We start from the raw sequence: 6510 nt of genomic DNA, 5'->3' as shown, positions 1-6510 counted from the left end.
TATCTTCTCCTTCCTGTCTTTCTTGTTCTGCTTCTTGCTCGGCTTCCACTTGTTTCCCTTCTTCATTTCTTCTTCTTGTATGTCTTGGAGGAGTTAGGCCAAGAGTCATTCTGTGTGCAGTTATGGCCAGTCCAGGATATAGCCAATTAGGTCTTTCATCCTCAAGTGGTACTTGGGCATCGATGCATAGTCTAATGATAGTGCTAGGGAAGTGAAGCCAGGATTCAGGGTCACTTTTCTCACTAAACTCTTGTATCTGTTCAGCAATGAGTTTATGAACTTTGATCTCCCCTCCAACCATAATGCAATGTAGCAAGATGGCTCTTTTAGGGACTATTTCTGAAGAGTTTGCAGTGGGTAGGATGGATCTCCTAACTATTGCATACCACCCTTTAGCTTCAGGTGTTAGGTCTCCCCTTCTCAAGACTCTTGGAGCCCCTCTTGTTTTTCTCACCCATTCAGCTCTGATGGCACAAAGGTCTTCAGCAATAGTTGTATAGTCAGGTTCTCCTATCATCCTTTCTTCATAACTTGCTTGGCTGAAATGTATGTTTTTCAGGCCAAGAGTTTTCATGATTGCTTTGGGACTGAAGTCAACTTCCACCCCTCTCACATAGCTTTTGTATGTGGGGTTCTTGGTTTGATCCTCCCTTACTGCATTTGCATAAAACTCTTTCACCAAGTTGATGTTGATTCTAGTGATTGGCTTAGTTAGGAGCTCCCACTTCCTCTTTTTGATCTTTTCCCAAACACCTGGGAACTCATCCTTTTCAAGGTCAAAGGGAACCTCAGCTAGTACCGTTTTAGGTCTCATCCATTCGGCTTGAATCTCATGGAACACTGATCTGTATCTCCATGCATCGAATTCCCTGTTTTCCTCCATTGGCTGCTTGTCTTTTCTTCTTTTGTGGCTAGATGAAGCTGCCATTGGTTTTTTTAGTTTTGGTAAGTGACAAGCTAAAGTTGACAAGGTGAAGCAAGAAGTGTTGTTGGAGGTGTGGTGAGGTTGTTTTCGGCAAGAGATAGTTATGCTATGATGAAGGAAAATGTGTATGAAGGAGAATTGGTGGTGTGGGACTCGTTCCCCAAGTGGTTCTTTATAGTGCCCATGAGTGAAAAATGGACGGCTAGGGTGGTTTGTGAAGGGTGGCTTGATGGTAAATATATGAATTGTGGATAAGGACGATTTGCTTTTCATTTCCTTGGAAGTATTCTAGGTGCATTAGGTTGTACATGTAGCTTTCTTTTCTTGCAGAACTTCCTTTTCCTATGTGTTAGTTTCAAAGATTTGTGAATTTTCTTTTTGACCAAGCACGTACCTCCCTTTGTCTTTTTCCTCCATTTTTGTCTTTTCTTTTGTACCTGCACAAACAAACAAATTTGCTATCATTTTTCGGTCCATGTGAATTATGAATAGTATTTGCACATGTAAATCAATGCTTGTCTTTATGAGCTTATAGCCGTGACTTCTACATGTATGCACACTTATTATTTGGACACCAAACTTAGTGTTTGGTTAAGTCTCCTGATGACATGAAATCCATATTGGTTGTCCTTAATGAGTGTGCATGATTCTAATAAATCATAGTCACCTTGGCTCTTTGATTCTAAACAAAGTTACTACCCTAAGTAATTGAAACCAAAGTATTAAAACATGTGAATGGTATACTTGTCATGAATTTTGAAATCCAGAGGAACTTCTTGCTTTTCATAAACTGTGTTCAAAAAGAACACCAAACTTAATGTTTGGTTGTGCACCTTGAATGAAAGATGGAATTCAATTTGAGTAAGATTTGGGAGTGCCATCAGGCACACCAAACTTAGAGACCCATTGTAATTTACATGCAAGGTTTAGTGCACTTAATCAATAGTTGTCCTGAGGATTCAAGTTCATGCATAAGAAACCATGCTTTATTAGATGTAAAGCAAAGCACTAAAGATTAAGGATACTAAAAACATGGGTTGCCTCCCATGAAGCGCTTCTTTAACGTCACTAGCTTGACGGTTGTCCCTTGTTAGGGTGGATTGTAGTGCTTGACGTCTTCTCCTCTCACTATGAAAACGTCCCCACTTGATTCATTCATGATCTCTAAATGTTCCATAGAAAGAACTTTCCTGATTGTGAACACTTGAGGGAGCTGGGAAGGAATGGTTTTGAGGCCAGGTGGGATTGGCAGATAATGACTTGATATCACGTTATCTCCCTGAGAAAAACCTTCAGTGGGAATTTTCTTATTTCTCCATCCTCTTGGCAATCTCCCTATCACTCTCCCCTTTCTCTTGAGGATTTCTTCATTGACCCTTATGTCAGGAGGATCCTTCTGATCTGTTTCCACTGATTCTTGTGGCTCTAACTCTTGCAACTCTTGGTTGCCTTCCAAGGACTGTTTTAGAGTTTCAGCTGCTGGATTCCTTTCCTCCAAACACAGATCGCTACTATCATCCTTAGGCTTTTCAGGTTCTGGTTCAGGCTCAGATGCAGGTTTGAAAACTTTGAAAATGAGCTGTTCATCATGTATTCTCAGAATTAGCTCTCCTTGTTCTACATCTATGAGCGCTCTAGTAGTGGCTAGAAATGGTCTGCCCAGAATGATAGGGTGTAAGTAGCTTTCCTCCATGTCCATAATGACAAAGTCTGTGGGAAAGTAATAATCCCCCACTTTCACCAGCACATTTTCAACTACCCTTCAGCTTGCTTCTGAGTTTTGTCAGCCAGTTGTATGATTACATCAGTGGATCTCACCTCATTCAGTTGTAGCCTCTTCATAAGAGTTAGAGGCATCACATTTATGCTAGCTCCTAGATCACAGAATCCTCTGTCAATTTTTGTTTCCCCTATGATGCAAGGGATATGAAAACTTCCTGGGTCCGTTTTCTTAGAGAGTGTGTCCTTCTTGATGAGAGCACTGCATTCTTTGTTCATTGTTACCGTTTGTCCTCCCTTCAAACTCTTTTCTTGCTTAACAATTCCTTTAAATACTTGATGTGTGTGGGCATTTGATGAAGAATCTCAAGAAAGGGAATATTGACATGAAGAGAGTTAAATGTCTCTAGAAACCTTGAATAGGTTTTCCTTTTTCACCTCCTCCTAACCTCTCAGGAAATGGTGCTTTTGGTTGGTTTATTTCCATCATGCCTTTTTGCAGTTCCTTGGCTTGCTCAGTTCCACCTTCCTGCTTAACTTCTTCCACACCTTCTTTCAAGATTTCTGGTTCCTGCTCTGAGGGCCTGATTCCTTCTTCTTCTGAGACTTCCTTCAATATGGTGATGGCCTTGCATTCTTCCCATCTTACTCTCTTTTGTTCCCCTTTAGGATTCTTTTCTGTGTCACTAGGGAATACTGCAGTTGATTTGGGTGCCTGTTGAGATAGCTCTCCTACTTGAGATTCCATCCTCTTGAGTTTTTCACCATGGTTTCTTAAGGTAGTTCTCACATCATCCCTGAAGCTCTTCAATTCAACTATGTCTTGACTCATGGTTGCCATCATTCCTTCTATCCGGTTTAATTGATCTTGAAATTGTTGGTTCGGATTAGGTTGGGTGTGTTGATTATTTTGGCCATGATATGATGATTGGGGGTAAGTGTTTCGTGTGGCTTGGTATGATCTTTGGTTGGAGTTTTGGTATGTGGAATTGTTTTGTTGGTTGTGGTTGTAAGGTTTGTGGTTTTGTGGTTGGGTTTGTTGGTTTTCCCACCCAAAGTTTGGGTGGTTTCTCCAGCCTGGGTTGTAAGTGTTGGAGTGTGGATCATATGATTGCCTTTGTTGGTTTCCCACATAGTTGGCCTCATCCCAATCACCTCCTTCAATGCCTACTTCCTCTTGATCTTGTGTGTGTATTGCAGCCACTTGCTTTGTTTCTATTTGCCTGGTAAGCTCTGCTAGTTGCTTGGCAAACACCTTGTTTTGGGCTAGAATTGTATCAACATGGTTCAGCTCCATGACTCCCTTAGTGTTGTGCCTTTCTGATGCATAGTAGTACTCATTCTCAGCCACTGTCTCGATCACTTCAATGGCTTCTTCCACAGTCTTTTTCCTGTTCAATGAACCTCCTGATGAATGGTCTACAGCCTTCCTTGATTCATAAGAGAGCCCATCATAGAAGATGTGCAGTTGCACCCAATCATGAACATGTTTGGTGGGCATTTCCTTGTCAAGTCCTTGAATCTCTCCCATGCCTCGTAGAGAGTTTCACCATCTTGTTGTCTAAAAGTCTGAACCTCAGATCGAAGCCTATTGACCTTTTGTGGAGGGTAGAAACGTGCCAGAAACTTGCTTTCCACCTCATCCCATGTTGTTAGACTCCCCTTGGGAATGATTCCAGCCACTTAGCTGCTTTGTCCCTAAGTGAAAATGGGAACAAAAGCAGTTTATAGGCATCTTCCTGGACTCCATTGGACTTCACAGTGTCACAAATTCTCAGGAATTTTGTGAGATGTTGGTTTGGGTCTTCATTAGCACTTCCTCCAAAGGAACAATGATCTTCCACAAGTGATATTAGCTGTGGCTTGAGCTCAAAATTGTTGGCCTGAATGGGTGGTTTCTGGATGCTACTACCACAATTCCCAGAGGTTGGGTTTATGTATGAACTAAGAACCCTCCTCTCTGGGATGGCATCGTTTCCATCAGCTCTCTCATGGTTGTGAACTTCTCTATCCATGTTGAGATCTAAAGCTTCCTCAAAATTGTCCTCAGATTCTCCTTCAGATTCCTCTTCTCCCACTACTCTCTTCCCTCTTGCTTCCCTTCTAAGTCTATGAAGGGTCCTCTCTGGTTCGGTATATGGAGGAGTTGATGTCTCTCCTCTCCTACCTGTCATACAAGAACACAGCTCAAACACAAACAAGTGAAATACTCTTGGTTAATGGAAGAGTATGGTTAACTCAATTGAGGAATTAATTCAAACAGTTAGTGAGTCAGTGAGTTAGTTGCATGAATTTAAAGGCATAAGAAGGAAAGCATGTAACCAAGTGCAGAAATTAAATTCAACAAGTATCTTGGACAGAATTAACAAAGCAAGAGAAAATTGCTCAATCTAGTTAGCTTCCAATTTGAGAATTGTCAATCGAAAACCAATCCCCGGCAACGGCGCCATAAACTTGATGCGCATAATCTAGTTATGCTACGATTTAGGAAATTGCACGATCGGCAAAATTCCTTCCGGCAAGTGCACCGGTTATCGTCAAGTAAAAACTCACAATAGAGTGAGGTCGAATCCCACAAGGATTGGTTGAGTGAGCAATTCGGATTAGAAGTGTATTCTAGTTGAGCGGAATCAAGATTGAGATGAGTATTGCGGAATGTAAAATTGGCGGGAAAAGTAAATGACAAGGAATTGAAATGCGGAATCTTAAATTGCAATGAATTAAAGAGCAGAAACTAAATTGCTGAAATTAAAAGGGAATGGGGTGTTGCATGAATTGAGTTGCAGAATGTAAAGAGAAAGTGGAAATCAGAAATGGGGAATTCATTGGTTTAGGAGATATTGAATCTCGAATCAAACATGTATTCTTCCTCAACCAATGCATTCATTGAATTTTGCTTGGCAATCTTATATGATTGGATCCCAATCCCTTGGCTCACCAATTCTCTCTAAAAACAAACAAATTCCCAATCCCTTGGTTAAATGTCCATAAGAAGAGATGATGCTTGATCACTGATTATACCACACAATTTCATGAACCACAATTTGGTAGGATTACATGTCACAATATCCATCCAAACCCCAATCCAATTCACTGTGAGAAAGCTTCTCTAGCATGAATCCTCCATTCCTTTCCAAGGCTCCGAAGGATTCCAAGTATGGGTAGTTTCTTTCCCAGACAACTACTCAATGGAATTAGATCGAGAAGCTTTCTAACAAAATTCAAGAGAAAAGATTGAAGAAGAAGATAAACTATTATTGATTCATTGAATTACAATAGAGCTCCCTAACCCAATGAAAGGGGTTTAGTGAATCATAGCTCTGAATTCAATCACAAAGAAAAGGAAAACTAGCTAAAAGTGAAAGTAAAAGTCCTCTAACTTAACTTCTATCCTATTATACACTTTCTATATTGAGCTTCAGTTGTGCTTCTTGGGCTTTGAGGCTCTCCTTGCTTTCCTTTGCCTTGGGTTTATGATCCATAATCTTGATGAGGTTGTTGATCCAAATCCTGTAACATTTATTGAGCCAACTTAGTGATAATCAAATAATGACACATGACTCAATAAATTGAGATTTCAAACTCATCAATCCTTCAGGCCCAATCCATAACATGATATTAATTGTTCATACCAAAGTAAGTTTAAGTAATCTTTGTGCTCAAAGATACTTAAACAAATATTTTGCCAGAAACTTTCCAAGATGCGTTAAGTTTAGTTAAGCTTAAATGAGCTAAACGCAGACATTCAGTGAGGCTTTGTGAAGCACGTTTAAGCTTCAGTTAAGGTTAAACTGAGCTTAAAGTGGAAATGGAAGAAGGAGCCCTGGGGTCAGTAGTGACACGAGTTCAGTTTAGGTGAACACTAA

General features: G+C 40.5%; 1 non-coding gene across 1 annotated transcript; it reads left to right on the top strand.

Annotated features, from left to right (window-relative positions):
- Positions 1 to 4130: 4130 nt before the first annotated feature.
- Positions 4131 to 4234, top strand: LOC112788394 (small nucleolar RNA R71). Its single transcript, XR_003195759.1, has one exon. It is a non-coding gene; the product is annotated as a small nucleolar RNA R71 (small nucleolar RNA).
- Positions 4235 to 6510: the final 2276 nt, after the last annotated feature.

This window comes from Arachis hypogaea, chromosome 20 (assembly GCF_003086295.3).
Source record: "Arachis hypogaea cultivar Tifrunner chromosome 20, arahy.Tifrunner.gnm2.J5K5, whole genome shotgun sequence".
Classification (NCBI taxonomy): Eukaryota; Viridiplantae; Streptophyta; class Magnoliopsida; order Fabales; family Fabaceae; genus Arachis; species Arachis hypogaea.
This window is presented reverse-complemented; position numbering and strand designations above follow the sequence as displayed.